We start from the raw sequence: 19,860 nt of genomic DNA, 5'->3' as shown, positions 1-19,860 counted from the left end.
TCAGTGGTATCTTAAACTTAAGAGGGGCAAAAACGGTTACAAATATTTCGTCAATGGTAGGTTCAGAAAGATGCTCATCTCTGCAGAGTCTAGAAGTTTATGATGTGCAGGGAGAGTGTACCCAAGGAGAAGAGATACTGGTCCCATTTTATCCAAGGCTGTTTAAATGGTCACACAGTAAAAAGGTTTCCCTTACAGCTGCTCCCAAACGGAATGGAATGAATGCTGTTTAGTGATCATGGTGACAGAAGTTAACAACTACTAACTAGCCAGAAAGAAAATACATATATATCACCAGATGTTTAAGTACAGTCGGAATTCTAGCTTGTCCTTAAAGGGTATGGGGCTATTTTATTTGGAACCCTTGCCCAATAAGTATTAGCATTACTTCTTCATTCAGCTGATTAAGCACACCTTGTTTTCTTTTTTGATTCTAAACCAGCTTATAAGCTATATCTGAGAGTTAGAAACGGCTGAAACATAGATCTTGCCTTCATGGAGTTCTTCTTAGTCTAAGCTGTGATAAGATACAAATACATTATTGCAATTATATGTGATAAATTTACACTCTTTAGCATTATTATGTTCAGTGATGGTGAGAGGGTGGGTTGTACTCTTAAGGGCTAATTCAAGCAGTAGAAATCCTCTTGATTAAGGAAATCCATACCAGAGAAAGGATGGCTAGGCTACTTTCAAAAAGTGCAGAAAACTTCAGAAGAGCTTGCTATAGCATTGGCATGGAATGTGAGACCATTAATCACAGAGAAAAATCACCCTGCCAATACACGATCAATGTGTTAAGTTTTTATTAACTCCATGTATCTATACAAAAATACATTTCACTAGGAGGAGAGGAATCCATGGCTTTGCATTCTGTTTGATGCATGAAATGAATCTTCTGCTTAGTGTCTCTGACTGATAGGAGTTATATTGATTTTTCAAGCCTCTTATGCTGAGTGGTTTCGGATCCTGCCACTCTGCAAACTGTATGTAGTCAGAGAGAGATTCTAATGCAGAGGGGAAAAAGCTATAAGGCCTGAATGATATCTCTGATTTTACAGAGGAAAAACTCAAGAGGCATCTTCAGAATAGTAAAATCACCACCTTTCATTTATATTAATCTTTCCGTTTCAGGACTTCACAGTGGTGCAGGAATCTCATGCCATTGATTGTCACTTTCACTCAAGAAGACACTGGCAGAGGCCTATTGAAATGTTAAATGGGTCTGATCCAAGTAAATATGATCATAGTTAACTTGGGAGCACCAGAGGAGTGAATTTCTTTCACTTCCCAAGGTGGGGCACATAAAAAGAGGATTGCATCTTGGCTCACGTTTACCTAAACTTCTGCTGTTCTAAGGATCTGATAAACCAGCAGCTGAGAGGGGCAGGCTACAGCAGCTGTTTATCCACAAGCTGCTCTCCATATACTCACTGCTGGTGAACAGAAAGAACCACTAAATTCTCCCCATAATTCCTAGTTTCTCCCTCTGACTGCTCTGGAGGCACACAAATATAAATATGGTTACACTTGCAAAAAGAAGGAAGGTGCAATGGAAGGCTGTGCTCCTATTTATTCCTACTTATCAGTGATCAGCCGTACCAAATATTTAGGATTTAGTGGGACCTCATGAGCAAAGGAGACTTATGTCCAGAGTTTTCCTAATGATTACTAGAAAATTTGAAATAGAATCTCTCAGTCGTAACTTGTGATAAAGCATAATTTTGGACTAAATATGAATAGATATATGATAACCAGAAAAAGGAGATACAATTGCTAAAAAAGTACGTTTACCTCTCTCTTCAGCTTCATCTCCCTGATAGTTTCCTTCCATATACTCTATATTCTAGTTGGAATACATTCCGTTACATTTCCTGAATACTCCACGTACTCTTACAACTCTGCGTCATTGTATATGTTATTCTCCTCTTCCAGAATGATGTTTAGACTCATTCTAACCAGATAAACTCTTCTTTCCATCCTTCTAGAATGTGCTGGATATAGTTGGTTGCCTGGCATTTAGCCATTTCCTTCTTTCGTCTCTTAGTGACAGAATCTGTCCACATTAGAGGTTGCAAATACCACATAACTTCTCAGCCTCCATTGCAACAAGAGATGGCCATGTCACATGATAGATCTAGACAATGAGAGATAGGAAGAAGTCTCCTGGGTCTTCAGGAAATTTTTTTTTCTATCACAAATAGAGAGAAAAAAGGAATTATTTTGCTGCCTTGGCAATTGTTTACTTCCCCTCCCCCCTTCCTACTTCTGGAGATGTGACAATCATTTGGGGAACATGGCACACCATTCCCAAAGACAGAAGGGAAGCCTGCTTGCTGGAGATGGGTAATTTGAAGTATAAAAATAGCATTGGAACTTAATGACATACCTGGGCTGCCTTACCAGTATCAGCTCTAGAAGCTCCAACATGCAGACCTTTTGTTATGTGATTTTATTAAATGTTTTTATTTTTAAATCTCTGTCAGGTTTTCAGGTAATTACATCTGAATTCATCCTAATTATTATAAATGACATCATCTAGAGTGGTCACATTTATCATGTGTTCTGAGTTCCGGAAGTATCAGCATTGCCTGGGAACTTGGTAGAAACACAAAGTACCGAGTCTCATTCAGTGTTTCTAAATTAGAATCTCATGTGGTGGGGTAGAACCCAGAAATCTGTTTTAACAAGCTTTCAGGTGATTCTTATAGGCTTAGAACAAGGAGAAGCATTACAGGCTGCAATCATTAAAACAGCTTCTTAACAATTGCTTTAAGGGACTCTCAGGTACCGTCTTACTACGGCAATTGCCTGAGCACTCTTGAGTACCTGATCGTAACCAGCTTTGCAATAGGTTACTGATGTTTTCAAAGATGGTATGCACAAAGATGTAATACAAGGTAAAGGTTTTTAACAAAGGTGAGCATCACTTGGATATTTCTCGTAACTGTCCTCTACTTCCACCTGTCCTCATCATTATCTACCTGCTTGATGACAGAGACTTAACTTCTCCTCATCTTTCATCCTCCTGGCACTTCCAGCTTTCTAAGACACTCATTGGTCACACTCCTTCTTTTCTTAAAGAAATGTACTTCTGCCATTGAGGACAATGCAAAACCTGACTCCACACTTCTTTTCGGGCTTGTCTATTCTAATGCCCTTCTGATAACACTCTTCTAATGTTATAGAACTTATCCTACTACTATCCTATTCTTTTTGTTGAGGAAGATTGGCCCTGCGCTAACATCCGTGCCCATCTTTCTCTACTTTATATGTGGGACGCCTGCCACAGCGTGGGCTGGTAAGCGGTGCATAGGCCTGCACCTGGGATCTGAATCCGCAAACCCTGGGCTGCCAAAGCGGATCACGTGAACGTAACCGCCATGCCGCCAAGCCAGCCCCCTTCCTTTCTTTGATTGTTTATTCTCATCCTGAAATGTTCTTGTCTTCTTTATGTTTCTGTATAAAAGTCAACTCCTTGTAAAATATCCTGATCGCCTCCCAAGTCAGGTAAAACTAACTGATTGTTATTATTCTCCATTCCCATACAATATCTTATATATCTCCATTATAGCCCTTATCACACTGCAATATAATGATTTTTGCAGAGTTGGTTTCTGATCATGAATTCAATGCACACATTTTAGAGAATGTATAATCTACATAAAATATAAAAAAGAATTCATAAATACCACCCAGGATGGCATAATTTAAATATAAACACAATTAACCAATTCTTTAATAATCCATTTTCTTTCTATTATAAATCCAATAAAAGTTGCAGATTCTCATGATATTTTATTATATATAAACAGAAAAATTCAAACATAATAAATACTGCTATTTTTAAAACCTGACAGATAATCCCTCAGAGTGATTATTAAAAATATATATTCCTGGGCCACACTACAGGCCCACTGTGTGAGAATTGCTAAGGGAGAAATGTCAATATCTAAGTTTCTGATTATTTTCATAAGAGACAATCTAAAAGCAACATTATTTTATCAAACAGCATAATCTTAAAAATAAAGGACTCAGACTACAAATTGCCAAAGACTTTCCAGAAAACTTTTATCAATTTGTACACTTATCATCTTCGTATGAAAATGTCTACTATAGGTTTTGGGACTTTTACCAGCCGTTTAGAACTATAATTCTTAAAATAGATACAAAGGGAGTGTTAGTTTCCTAGAACTCTCGTAACAAATTACCACAAACTGAGTAGCTAAAAATGTTATTCTATCATAGCTGTGGAGGCCAGAAGTCTGAAACCAAGGAGGAGACGAGAAGGCTCTAGACACTGGCCTTCCTTTCTTCTTCCAGCTTCTGGGGCCATTAGGCGGTCCTTGGCTTGGGTGTCGGCATGGCTCTAATCTTTGCTTCCATCTTCACACCCAGCTTCTTCCCTGTGTTACCCAGCCTCAAATCTCTCTCTGCCTTTTTATAAGGACAGCTGTTATTGGACTTAGGACCCATCCTAAATCCAGGATCATCCTTAATTAGATCTGTAAAGAGCCTTTTTTACAAATAAATTCATATTCATAGGTTCTAGAGGTTGGGACATTGACATATCTTTTTAATGCCACCATTCAACCTCCAACCAATGAATAGATAGATAGAGAGACAGACAGATAGATCGATAGATACAACAAAGATTTAAAAATTTTAAGTGATTCACAAAAAGAATAGCACCTCTTCTTTTAATTTGAACTTCTGGTTACTGATGTAGTTGAGCTTTCTCAAATGGTATTGGCTATTTGTGCACTTTTTCCTAATAAATCAACCATTCACAAACTTTGACAATTTTTTCTATTGTTGATTCAGTGTTTTATAATTATTTGTTATAAGAAAATAGTCACTTTTATGTGATGCCTTAACTCAACATTAAATCACATTTTCTTTATATCCTCCATCTTATTCAAGTATGTTCAATATTTCTGTACATTTCTGTTCAAAATGGGCTAGAAATAGAAAGTTAAATAAGCACCATGTGAGTAGAGATGGTCTATTGTAGAGATGGTCTATTCTGGTATATTTAAAGCATCCATAGGGTAAAAGATCTGTGGGGGACGGAGGAAAGGCTGGGGTTTGGGTGGGTCTGTAGGAGTGTGATTTACCCTTGCCCTGTGCTCCCGGTGCCTGGTTCAGTCCTCAGCCCAAGAGAAGGGAACGGAGCTGAAGCTAAACCACCTGCTTTTCAGAGCCACATTTGCAATGGTGATCTTCAAAAGATATTTGTAAGAAACGTGAGGGGGAAAAGATAGGAAATGTGATACATAAAGGATTTAATCAATTTGAGAAATAGATATAAATCATGACGACACTCAGGAAAGTTTGATTATTCATCTAACAACATTTGACAACCAATAAGCTTTTCTGCATTTTTCCATCTGATATTTTTAAGAAGGGTGGTCCTGCAGGGTGTATTTGATACAGAGTTTGGTCTAAAATATTATATGAACACATACACACACATGCACACACACACACATATACCTGATTTTACAGACTAGTTTTAATACAAGCTCTGCCACTTACTGGTTGTGTGAATTGGGCCACTTCGTTACTATCTTAGAATCTTAGTTCTGTCTTTGAAAATTGGAGAAATTATCTCCTTTCTTGAAGGACTGTTGTAAATATTTTTGTAAAAAATAGTAGATGAGGGAAGGGAATGAATAAGTGGCTTCAGTTTTTTCTCTCTCTTTCTTTTTCCTATTTTAGCAAAATACTTTATACTATTTGGATATGTAAAGATGGGCCCCAGAGCACAGTGTTATACAAACAATGGCTTATCTTTCTTTAAAACAGTCTGGAAACAGAAAGGAGAGGTACCCTGAAGGAGTTTTTAAAGGGGGAGAAGGAAGAAGAGAAGAGGGAACAGTAAGTAGAGAGACGTAAGGAGAGAGAGAGATTGCTCAGCAAATGATGGGAAACCAAGAAGGAAGGAAGAGAAACTTGGCTGGTGGGACATTCCTAGCAGTAGGGTGAGACAAAGACTTTCAGAAACAAGGCTGGCATATAGAGTGTTAGATGTTGCATTGACTTCTGAGCTGTGCTTGGTGTCTCCCTTCGTCATTACCCACAATTTTCAGGATCCATCTCCTGTTAGTTGTACTTTGGGAGGAGTTAAAAGAAAGCGGGCTGCCCTCTATTCCAGGGTCACTACACATGAGGGTTTAGAGAGCTGAGAGAAATCAACACACGGACAGCAGGGCACCATGTCATGCTAAGTGGAAGCAAGGAATCTCAGGAAAGCGTAGAAGAGCTGGGAGACCTCAGAGGTCCTGGTGTTACTAAAGCGAGAGAAACACTGGATTTTCCTCTTCCCACAGAATGGCATGGAGACTCTAAAATTTTTTAAATATATGAAAGAGATCAGAAGTCTTGGCAGCTCTCACAGAGCTGACATTCTGTTATAACAACATAAGTCACGTGCTCCCAACGTTCAACAAATGTTCCATTAACAATTTTATCCCCTCACACACCTGGCCAAAAGATTAGAAAAGTGGTAATTATCATCTTCATCTTTACCATCATCTTCTTCACAAAAGCAGATTGCCAAACAGGACATTCGCTTCCAGGCAACTTTACGTGCCCCAGAAAATGACACTTCCTTCCTTCCTCTGGGGAGAGGAGTCAAGCACCAGTTACTGCACAGCTCACAGGGACATTTCTCCACCGCCGTGGAAGAAGTCCCACCCTGGGGCTTGCAAACCTGAGGAGAAGCTTTCCCTCTGCGCTTTCTAAAAAGGCAATTGGCAGCTTTAAGACACTTTTTTCCAGCAATATGAGCACATGTTTCACATTTACATTGCTGGAATCTCAAGTAGCCAGTGTGTCATATTTCCTTGGTTTGCATATGTCATTTTCATTTGAAATTATGGGCATGCCCATTGCAGACTATGAATCTATGTTCACACAGATTAAATTGATAGCCAAGTCTGAAAATGTAAAATGGCACTCTTGAATGGTCCAGGTGCCATGGGACGTGCTTCTTAATCAAGGTGAGCAGCAGCGTCAGCAGGCAGCATCCAACTGGCGGAGGTCATTTGCAACATTGTAATTGCAGTTGTTCAGCTTGTCTCCAACTTTCTGTTCTGAAACCTGGGAAATTTGCATGTCATCTTGTTGTAACCAAGTTGCTACTTCAAATAGTTTTCAACTGGCACAGCTGTTTTTTATTATCAATGTGTCTGGATAAATATACAGAGAAAATCTAATTTCTGTAGATATTGAAAGCAAATCCTTAAATCTCCGAGTCTCAGATCTCAGAACATACTACTAGTTCCGTGATTTCACAATTTGTCTGTTAGTCTTTACATCTGGATATTTTCCACCAAATGATAAAAAAGTTTGGAAAAAAATTAAGGGAAAATGTCAGGTGACTTTGAGATGTCACACCACACTCTCTTTCATATTTCTTACTTTTTTGTCTCTTTCCCTGTATCCTTCTCCTTCACACTTTTTTAAAGAGGCAACAACAACCTACTCGAAATACAAAAAACCAAAATAGAACAAAAATGGTCGTAGGAAGGTTAGGTTTTAAAATCTTCACTTTTCTTGCTATTAGAGATTAGCTAAATGATTTTATGTTTTATTCTCAAGGGGGAAACAGATGAAGAAAACATAAATGTCCTGGATATACGGTCAGAACTTTCAAGGTTTATGAATCATGTAAATATAAGTATTTATGTTTTGTGTGTGTGGCATGTATTTGTAGACAGACAGATAGATAGGCAGACACACAGACATGAGTGCTCGTTCTAAAAATGTGTGAGCCCAAGGGTCATAATTTGGTAGTCAAATTATATGGGTAATAAATCCTTTGCCTGAAGGTTTCTTTTTGAGGGTAAAATATCTGGAGAGATTCTGGGATTACAGGTAAATCACATCTGCACTTTGTGTATCCTTCACGGTCACTTTTAACACGATATTTTTTTCCAAGAAGTTTAGAGGATTAGGCGATCCTTTTTGTCCTCCACTCATTCCAATACAGAACTAGATGGACTAAAATTTTGCAGAATAATTTTCCCTTTAGAAATGTAGTTGTTTGAAATGTTGATATATGTATGAATTTCAATATACGGCTATGTAACAAGAATTATAATACCACCACAGGGCGCTTATTATAAACTCTCTCATATATACTCATTCAACTCACTGACAGATATTCTTGACTAATGAAGGTAACGTAAATTCAAACTAATTAATGCCACTGCAAAAAAATAGATAAAACGTGGTACTCATTCACCATCTTGTTATTTTTTTCTTTGACATAGTGTGTATAAGAACATTTTCAAGATATATAGGGAAATAATAATTTGGATTATGCTTTTAACACACAAGAGAAAAACGAAATCTAGGATAGAAATATCGTTAATTCGTAGGAAAGAGAAAAATTGATCGATATCGCATTGCCCTTGTTTGGTTTTCATGGTAAGCAGGGGATAGTAATAACACTTTAAAGGACATTTGTGACAAGCCCCAAAGTGCTCCAAGATGTAAGGATTTCCCCTCCATTCATGAAAAGCAAATCAGTTGAAGAAAGCCTTAGAGACCTATTCTGAGTAAACCACAGTAAATGCTATCTTTAAAGAAGGGAAAAAAGAAGAACCTCTTCAGCTGAAATCACCCTGGAAGCTGCTGGGCGGTCTGAGTGAGGAGGTAGGCTCGAGCTCCCCAATTCTGAGGGAGAGAAAAGCTGTTCCACTCCCTTCAGGTAAATTCTGTTACGAACGCCGCAGTATAGACCCCTAAGTGTCAGGACCGTAGACCAGGCCGTGAGCTGGCAGCCACCATGCTCTGGGAGCATTCTGATGTCTGTAAGAGGCAAATTGGTCATGAGAGCTCTGGTTAAAAAAAGACATTAGAGGAGCTGGCCCTGTGGCCGAGTGTTTAAGTTCGCGTGCTCCGCTGCAGGCAGCCCAGTGTTTCGTTGGTTCGAATCCTGGGCACAGACATGGCACTGCTCATCAAGCCACGCTGAGGCAGCATCCCACATGCCACAACTAGAAGGACCCACAATGAAGAATATACAACTATGTACCGGGGGGCTTTGGGGAGAAAAAGGAAAAAAAATAAAATTTAAAAAAAAAATTTAAAAAAAAAAGACATTAGATCAGCCTGGATCTGCCTAAGGATAGTAATAGAACACTTCGTAAATAAATAAATACTATTGACTACTGTGCTTTTTCTTAATGCATGCTTAAACATAAGTTCAACATTCTGTAGCTTTTCCTAAAATTGCCACATCATGTTTGGTTCATACACTGTCCCTTTCCCCTCTTAAGACTCTAAAACATAGGGATTTCCTGGTAATCTAGTGCCCGTGTGCTTCTGTGCCGGCACACGTGTGATCATGTGTGTGTGTGTCTGTGTGTGTGTGTGTGTTGCGAGTGAGTTAGACAGATGTTTATCTAAGATCAATATTTATTTTTATTCTGATTAAATTTTATATTTATATTGGTTCTAAAGCATCAATTAGCTTAGAAAATCAAATTATTCTCTTTTTTTCTCTAACTCGAGTTACCAAAGGATACTTTATATCTACATGACTGAACCCAAGAAAATCGGCTTTAGAGTTAGACATTAAAATTTTGGGTGAATGAGTCCTCACTCAAGCATGAGGAAACCTGAAAACTCCCCTACTATGTCTATTTTAGAAAGGTTTTTTTAATCATTGTTCTGAATAAAGCCTTCTAAAATCAGGCTATTGAAGACTTGAAGTTTAAAACAAAAAAAACTCCCACGTCTGATTTCTGTATTAAACTGCTGCATCTTTGAGTATAACCTTCAGGATAAAAGTCCATCAGACCACCTATAATATATGCACAGATTTTAAAGATGTACTTAATAAGCATTGGTTACCTTGCCTGGTTACTGCCAGGTACACGGGATTAACTGCAAGTTTATGAACTGATAGAGAAACCAATGGGAAAAATCTTCCGGGAATCTGATAGAGATGATGGACAGTTTGATCATGCCTAAGGGATTTGTTTTAAAAAATAAAGGAAACACCTTTAGCATGCTTACTTGAAAATCATGTATCCTATCACTTCCACTGCTACAATTCTTGGACCTTATAATAGTAGTTATGTGTAATTCTTTATCTTCACCACTTTTTCAGTAACTTTCAGGCTTCTTCTGTTTTCACTTGTTTGTCCAGCATAGATTCCATGTTTTGCCATTATACCTACTTATGTAAATATTACACCCTTCTCCGTTTGCTACATTTATCTAGCAAAACCTATTTGGTTGAACATAGGTCATTGTATTCTCTTTGGCTGCACCTGAGCAGCATAAGGTAATTGATGATGTTGACGTAGGTTGGATCTTCTCACTTGAAATTGGAAATGACAAAATTCACACGGGAAATTCACACTATTTGGCCATCCTACCACTTTTCCCTTTTAAATCTTATCTTCTGGAGTAACTAGCAAATTTCATTCCTTTCTTCCTTTTTCCCACACATTCTAATCTTGCCTCACTTGCACCAGATTGATGAGTTCATTGAAGCAACTGAAAATTTGGAGAAACTGCCTCATCTTCCTCACGTCAAATCTACACCCCTGAAGTCATCTATCTATCTATCTATCTATCTATCTATCTACCTATCTATCTATAGCTTCTCTCTTTTTACAGTGAAGATATTTCCTTATTCCTGTAAGGCTAATATCTCCACTGGTTTTAATAACAAAATTTCTCTAAAGGGCTGGTTACATATAGCCTCCATCTCCTCAACTCCCATTCATTCTTAAAACCATTTCAATTTTGCATCAATATCCACTAGTACAGTGGAATTTTTTCATTCAATTCCACAAATTATTGAACATCAATTATTATTATTTCCATTCAATTCCACAATTATTCTTATTTAATTCCATAAATTATTGAACATCACCGTTATGTCCAGCACTGTTTTAAATTCTGGAGATTTAGCAGTTTTTAAAATAAATGAAACAAAATCCTTGTTTTTGTGGGTCACAATTTGTGTGTGTTTTGTGTGAGGAAGATTAGCCCTGAGCTAACACCTGTGCCAATCTTCCTCTACTTTGTGTGTGGGATGCCTCCACAGCATTGCCAATGAGTGGAGCAGGTCCACACCTGGGATCCAAACCCTCAAACCCCATGCAGCCTAAGCAGAGCACTCGGAACTTCAATCACTCAGGTATAGGCCCGGCCCCTGTGGGTCACATATTTTAATGAGGGGAGGCACTTTATAAACAACTAATTTACACAATATGTCAGACTTTTGTAAGTGCTGGAGAGAAAAATCAAGCAGGAAAGAAAAGTATAGGGAGTGTGAGCACCCGGTGTGGTCGATTTTAAATTAGGTGATCTGGGAAACATCATTAAGATGGTGATAATTGTGGAAAGACTTGAAAGAGTGAAGAAAATAGCCATACAACCACCTGGAGAAGAGCTTTTCAGGGAAAGGGAATGACAAGGACAAATTTGAGAAGCAGAATTGTGCCTGACACATTCCTTCTCTTTCAGGGGCAGTTCCTACCATCTTTGGTTGTTGTTGTTGGTTTCTACCCCAACAAAACTTTATGTTGTAGTTCCCCAGTGCTCAAAATTCTGACTCTTCTTTTCCCCTATACTCTCTCCCTTAGTGGCATCATCCATTCAATGGGTTTATTTATCATGTCCATTCTGAAAACTCCCAAATATACATCTCTCGCCAAGGCTACTCTTCTGAGCTCCATATCTATATATCCATCTGCTCTCACATTTCCATCTGTATCTTGAGCTTTTCGTGTCCTACATAAAATTTTTCTGTTTCCCTTTTTTCCCCCATCACAGTGTGTAGTAAAACAATCCTCCAATTCTCAACCCAAACACAGCCACATTCATCTTCATTTTTCTACCTTCAATATTCAATCCACCAGTAAACTCCATAGGTTTTAATTCCAAAATGGATTTCAAATATGCATACATCTCTTGGCTTGCCTGTCCATACTCTAATTCACCTAAGATATGGCCATAACCTCCTAACTAGTTCTCTACTTTACACAGAAGACTCCTTCTTCAATCAATTTTTTACCATTAGCCAGGATAATTTTCTTCAAAATATATATGTGGGAATTCTGTCCCCTGATTAATATTCTTAGTTGGCATCACAATCCATTTAGAATAAAATTCAAAGTCCTTACTATGATCTGAAGAGACCTTTATCATCTCATATTTCATCCGTACACTTCTCCTAGCTCACAAAATTCTAGCCACGCTAATCTTCAAAAAACTCCCAATAACCCAGCTCTTTCTGTGTCACAGGCCTTTGTACTGCTCTTTATACATCGAGAGTTTCTTTTATCCATCCACAATGGCTAGTTCTCCCACATTCTTTAGATAACAGTCGATATGTTCTGTTAACAAGGAGGTCATCTGTAAATTAGATACTCTCATATTTTCCATCACAAGATTCTGTCAATGTTATTTCTAGAAATTCTTACAGTCTGCATTTACATTTTCCTTAGTTTTCTGTCTTTATATCCTTCAAAAACTTATAAAAACTGACTTTTTAAAATTTATTGTCATATTTTATGTCTTTCCTACTGGATTCCAAAGTTCCCTGTATTGTTTTTGTTTCTTTTCATCATTTAATTCCATGCCCCTGCCAGAGTCAATGGCTCATAGAAGGTGCACAGTAATTTTTGTTTAATAGAAGACTGAAGAAATGAATGAATATGTTCTTGTGAAGTAAAGAGAAACAAAATCAAATTTGGCAAGAATGAAAGATCCAATGTTTTAAAGCATCAGAGTTTGTTTACATAAGTAATTGCAGTGACCCCTAATATGATGCTCAGTAAATTTCTATTCTAAAAATAGAGTATCATCTTAACATTGTGGGATAAGGTATAAGGAGGAAAAAGAACTCATGAACAGAAATCTTTGTCTAAAGGTTTTAAAGTCAAAGGCCACGTCTGTCTGTGCTCTGAGTCATCGTCCTCAGAAGCCCTCACCCTGTCAGAGGAGCTGTTGACAGGTTCTAATCACATCCAGTTGAGAGACGGTGAAATGAGTTCTTCTTACTGCCTTCTTCTGCCTGAAAGGATCAATCTGATTTTCTTTAAATACCATTTTTCACAAGATGCTTTCTTATTCAAATACAGCCTGCCCCCTCCACAACCCCCTCACCCACCCACCATGGCGTCCCATTCATACAAACTGAAGTACCATCCTTAGCCTGGTGTGCAAAGTCTTTTATAACTGTGCCTCAGTCATTCTTTCCCAGATATGAGCAATTCATAGTCATACAAGAAGCTTCTACTAATGTTGAGATTGTATATCTGCCATCCCCCTAGTAACTCTACCACTGAAACTTTAGACCAATGTAAACTTCTACCTCAAGTACCCTATTCTCCCATTCTTTCTCCATCTCACAGGCTTTGCGTTTTAAGGTGCACCGGTATTTTAAGTTTCCACTCAAATGCTATCTCATTCCAAAGAGATTTGGCCTTTCTCTGAACTTGTCAAATCAGTCTTTTTATTTTAGCATTAAAACACACACACACACATCATTATATTCTTGTTAAAAATAAATTAACAATGCATAAATTCTCCTTCATATGTACTTTCCCTTCCTATCACACTTCTCTTCCCAAACTAATGACTGTTGTTAGTTTGGAGTAGTTCTTTAGAAAGCATTTTTAGATATTGCAGAGAGTTTAAAGGTAGATGTTTACCCCTCCTACAATCTGGTCACATCTTACTGATTCTAAAACTTGCTTTAGTCACTTTAGTCAGAAACCAAACGTTTCTGACATCATTCCATGTTAGAATGTATAAAGCTTCCACGTTAATTTGAATCTTGTATAATATTTCCTAAAGGGGATATAACCGTGGCTTGTACTGATGGACATTTAGAGTATGTCTACATTTTTCTTATTAATAAGCAATGCTAAAATAGGGAAGATTTTCTGTACATAATGCTTTTATTAATTTAATAAGTATGTATTAGATAATTGGGATACATCATTAAAAAAAAAGTCTGACATTGTGGAGAGGAAAAGGGCAGGAGACAACATTCAGTGCTGAGTAAGCTAGCCAAGGCAACCCTCTCTGAGACTGAGATTTGAGCAAAGGCCAAAGCAGGTAAAGAAGCTAGCTGAACAGATCTACGGGGGAAAACCATTCCAGACAGAGAAATCAGAACAAACCCTCAAGCTGGAACCACACCTAAGCTGTCAGAGGAATATCAAGGAGACCTATGTGGCTAGAGCAGCGGGCAGTGGGTAGCTAGGAGGAGAAACGGTCAGAGTCCAGAGAGTTTATGGCTTTTAGAACATTATAAAACCATTGCCTTTCATGGAGTGAAATCTGAAACTATTGCAAGATTTTGAACAGAAACAAAAATAAGTGAAATTTCTCTACCATATGGTGTGATCACTTTAAATTGTGCCAAATTGCCCTTTCTAAATTTCGCGTTATTATACATGCTCACCAATAATGTATGAAAATATCTCTTTGATTGCATATATATATAAATATATATATGCAACATATAATATGTAATATATATTTTATAATTATATATATTAATATATAGTTATAAAATATATATTTGGGCTATTACCAATCCTTTTATTTTTCTTCGAATCTGATTGCTATATACTGCATTTTCCTCATAACTAGGGAAGTTAGACACGATTTTATACATTTGTTGGCCATTGTTATATTTTCTCAATCTGAATCACCTATTTTATGTTGACAATATTCAGCTTTTTAAATATATTCATATATAATCTCCCAAGACATTTTCAAAGACATAGAGTTTAGTGATTTTATCCTTTGTCTTGGCTTTTCTCTGATAAATTCTAGATCCCACTAACGTCCAAATAGCTTATATACAATACAGAAAAAAAGAGTCTTTGTTCAAAGGAATAATAAAAGAAATATGTAATTCCTTTTTATAAAAAGCAAAAACATTTAGTTTCTATTGTAAAAATGCTCTATTATGCAACTCTTATTGTAGGAAAATAAGATGCCCTGTCTGTTTCCTTTTAATCGATACATAATTTAATTTCCTTCCATGCCTAGCAATAATCATCTATTTCATTTAAGATCAAATATATATGGAAGAATTAACTCAAGCCTGTGTATCATACATCGGTTCCCCTTAAGTTTCCATCTTTAAAACACTCTATCCTATCAATTTTGAATATTTATTGCTTAGATACTCCTATGGAAAAAATATCAACTGCCTCTAAGATCTATTATGTCAAAATTCACAGAAAATACTGTCATTCCAGTGGTGTAATAGTTCAATAAATCACCCAATGCTGTAAAAGACCAGGCTGTAATTTTTTTTTAATAAAAGATATTGATCAGCATAAAGGGTGCAGGGATACAGAAGAATGAGTGAAATCCGAGAGTAAAATAAGACTGTAAAAATCAAACAATTTACAAAAAAGAAGGTAGCCAAATCTATTAATTCTTACTTATTTCAATGCTACCCAGTATAGTTGCAAAAATAGATTTTTACTCACTCTTAGTGAAGAACATATAATTTAGCCTCATTTTTTAAAATCCAAGAGAAATATAAAAAATAACTGTCACTCAAAAGTGAGTTAATGTCAAAGAAAAAAATGGAACGGTAGCTGTGAAAATCAAATAGACTCCGGTACGTAGCCATTTGCAGGGGAAATGCCAAATGATTTTAGCCTTAAGTGTAGTTTCCTTATTTAATGGATTAGAAAGTAAGACTTTAATATTCTCCTAAATGAGAAGTTAAGGGTAATACTTAGCATAATTTGTGTCAACTTCACATATATAATCTATTAATGTAAGAAAAGAAAGCTCATACAGTTTTAAACATTTTTTTGGCAATTATATAGCCAAATGTCCTGATATGTGCTTGCAAAAAAAACCTGATTTTTCAGCTAGGTACTGTTGCAATGAGGAAATTGGGCTAAGTGTGAAATAATGACATTAAATGGGTTGTAGAGATTAAGATAAGTTGTTTTCAGCTTTTTTGGTAGAATATATTGCCACAATGAACACAAAAACAACATAGTGGCTATATTTCTTGCTCATTTATATAGATATCAAAAACTTGGATTTGAAAAAGTTAATTTTATGCTAGAAAGAAGCTCACATTCCTGGCCTGGCCTTTGCTATTTTTCTTGTGTGTAGTTTCATTGTCTGCTTGGGACTTTTTCTTTTGCCAGCGCTTAGCATGTAGGTGTGGCTGGGACAGCAAAATCCTCTGGGGCCGCATTCAGCGCTTAATGCTTCTGCTTGATCCCAAGTCACAAGACATTTTCATTAAAAAAGCGCCATTACGTTGCCCACAGGGTGCCACTCATGCATTAACATCAAGCAACATCCCAGGCCAGGCAGAACACAGAGAGAATTTTCTAAAGTGTTCCCAAATGACAACTTATGAAGTCCCCTTCCACCAGTCCCATCTTGCTAATATAATGGTAATCTTTGCTTTTTTTTCTTCTTCTTTTCATAATATTCTTCTCATAACAAGACCTCTTGTTCCATGTCAATTTTGAAATATCCCAAATTCAAGATTTTACATACCAGAAGAAACCTAGTTTACCTTCCTAAACATAGTTTTTAGGAGCAAATCTAGGTTTGTGGGTCCTGAAGCAAGGGGTTCCATTAAGGGAAAATATGGACATTTATTTGAACAAGAAAAAATGATTCACAAGTTTAAAAAAAAAAACTGAGAAAAGCCACAAGTATTTTTAAATCTAGAAAAGTAGATAATATTTTATTAATAAATTACCTGATATACTTTTTTTGCAGTTAGGATTGACTCATAGATGAATATGCATAGAATATTTTTAAGGGGACACTTGTTTTTTCAGTCATTCCCCCACATTGTTGGTAATTCCCCTGCCCTTTTGTCTGGCAGTGCCAGATTTCTTCTGGATAAAATATGTCAGATGCTGTGCAAACGCTCTGAAACATTGGACTGCTTAGAACACGTGGCATCACACATGGATGTGTTTGTTGCTTGCCGCACTGTTACAGGTTTTTTCTGTAAAGACACACAAATTCTGATAAATTCTATTTCCTGAGAGTTCCAACAACAACAAAAAAATGCGCTATGTTCCTAATTGTGAATGCTGCATCTTTGTTTGACAGAAGAGAGCCTCTGTGTGGACTAGGTATCGATGAGAACTGAATGCTCTGCTTACAATCTTCACTCTCACTAAACTAAAGGAGTTTCCATATACCATGTTCTGGCTCTTTATATTTTAAACCTCGTATCTCTTCCAGTATTCAGACATTTCAGCCGCTGTGCATTGAGAGCACGCTCACTTCTTGATCAGACCGCTGGCTTGTACCTCCATATCAGGACACCTGGGGGTGGGCACAGTTGGTGATAGGAGTATTACTATTCCACATCTTAGATGGCATAGAGCTACATAACTGACTTGGAACCGTGTACCTTTATCCCATTATATCCATATTAAACACAGCCTCAACTCAACTTCCCCTTTTAGATGGATCACCAAGATTCTGCCACAACAATAATACTCTATATAAGAGAAAGCAATTTGGAAGGATATCAGAGTGGGAAAAAATTGCAGTCTTAACCAAACGAAGTTAAGAAAATTTAGTTTTGCAAATATTGCAATATCCAAGACCATATTAATACATTATAGGGACCTTCCCAGGACCCAGGAAGGAGTTCTTGCATTCTATTTTGATTTCTTACTTGAGGCCAGTGTCTCAGCATCGCTGCTTAGAGTTAGGGAAAGAGATATATCAGAAAGACGGTCTACAGCTTTTCTACTAAAGCTTCTCGTATATCCTCTAAGAAGCCTCACTGCATTTACTTTTTATTTAGTTTCTAAAATTCTGAGAAAAAAATGTCTTAAAGAGGTTGAGAAGTAAGAATTTGGCTAAATGAGGTACAGAGAGAGATAGAAAGGGAAAAAAGTCAGGTAAGAACAAAAAGCATCATGAAAAGGGACCTGAATACATAAGAAAGAACAATTTTGGGTCAAGGGTATAAGCCAGTTCTGAAGAGTTAAAGAGAAAAAATTTCTATAGATGTAACATAAAAGGGGAAAAATACATATAAAAATATAGCTATAGATACATCTAAATTAGCTACAGATGGAGAAAAAATGAAGTTACGAGTCTTGTTGACCACATTGAGACAAGACAGGGAAGCAAAGGCTGGAATCTCTAACCAGACCTTTCAGATGGGATCTAGAATAAATCTCGAGTGAGATGGCAGAGTCAATTTCAGGTTATGAATGGCCAAGAAACAGAGCCTGGTACCCAGGAGGTATGTGACGTAAGAGAGAAGAAAGCTCAGTAACACCCTAGCACTAAGGTTCTCTTATGTGGCTACAGATTTCTTAACAAATAAGCTGAGCAGGAAACCAGATGCAAGGAACAGGTAGCGATCTATACTGGCATTGGAGTCAAGAGTCTGTCACCATGTGGGAGGCCCCAGTTACTGAACTGGGAACAAGATTTGAAGAGATTCATCAAAAAGCCAACAAAAAGGACAAAAGAGGGCCTCAGTCATAGCCTGGGAATTGAGCACTACCTGATAGTGAAATACAGAAATGATAGGGATCCAGTTATCAAAAGCAGGTATTAAGTGAAGACAAAAATCTGGAATGTCTAGCTGAAGTCCCATCATCAGACCTGGGGAACAGGCACAGACTAACAGAATGTCAGTCTTGACCTTCTCACAGTAGCACCTGATGCTCCCGAGTGGTTAAGTTCGCGAGCTCCCCTGCGGTGGCCCAGGGTTTCGCCGGTTCGGATCCTGGGCGCCGACATGGCACCACTTATCAGGCCATGTTGAGGCAGCGTCCCACATGCCACAATTAGAAGGCCCTGCAACTAAGATATACAACTATGTTCCAGAGGTGGATTTGGGGAGATAAAGCAGAAAAAAAAAAAAAAAAAAAGATTGGCAACAGTTGTTAGCTCAGGTGCCAAACTTAAATAAATAAATACATAAAAAGTCTACATAAAAAGACAGTGAGGCTTGGGTAAGCCCTCCCTTTGAAAAAGGATGATAATGTCTACCAGTTAGTTAGTGATTTCTCTGTGTTAAGTGCTGACCAGTTGATTCAAATTCATTTAACCCTTCAGACTAGCTCTGCGGGGAAATCATTCAGATTTGACCGCATCTCAGAGAGGATTTGTGACTTACACGTAAATGAACCATTATGCCTGAGCATGAGTAAGAGACACCCTGTGATGCCAGGAAACAGAGTGGAAGAAATCTAAAGAGTCAGCTGGCATAATAACCCCAGATAGGGCTGCAAAGTAGGCAAATGGGTTCTTCTGCCTTTTACAGTGATTTTACCTAATAATTAAAGACACCGGTGCCACAGCCAAACTCTACTGGGGCAAAGCCCATCTCTGCTTAGCTGCTCTGTGACCTAGCCAGCTATACAACTTGTCTGAGCCTCAGCGTGTTCACTGTAAAATAGACTAATAAAGTTACCCATCTCACAGATTTATTGTGAGAATTAAATGGGTTAATACGGATAAAGCGGTTAGGACAGCATCTTGCACATAGCAAATTCTATACAAGGTTAACTTGCACTTTATTTCTCAACTGTGCCTACTGCTTGAGACAATAATTTTTGAAATTCAGAGACTGATAAAATTCCCCAAAAATGTGTTTTGGTGACCAATATTGGTTTGAGAGATTTTTATTTTGCCAAACAAGGACATTTAAAAATGAATTAATATTATATCAATATGATTTCATAGACCAGGACATTTTAATTCCAAAATGTTAGAAACTCAAAACCAAAGAACAGACAATACCTCTATGTTAACGTCATCCTTTAAATAAACCAAATTCATCTCCATGGATAACTCTATAGTGCAATGTTTTTATTTTTCTTTCCTAATTTT

At 37.4% G+C, this 19,860-nt stretch overlaps 1 protein-coding gene across 7 annotated transcripts in view; it reads right to left on the bottom strand.

The window, feature by feature from the left end:
• LUZP2 (leucine zipper protein 2) overlaps positions 1-19,860 on the bottom strand; it is a 457,863-nt gene that overhangs the window by 258,837 nt on the left and 179,166 nt on the right. The window lies entirely within an intron of this gene.

Source organism: Equus caballus, chromosome 7 (assembly GCF_041296265.1).
Source record: "Equus caballus isolate H_3958 breed thoroughbred chromosome 7, TB-T2T, whole genome shotgun sequence".
NCBI lineage: Eukaryota > Metazoa > Chordata > Mammalia > Perissodactyla > Equidae > Equus > Equus caballus.
The sequence above is the reverse complement of the archived record's forward strand: the minus strand, read 5'-3'. Positions and strand labels throughout refer to the sequence as shown.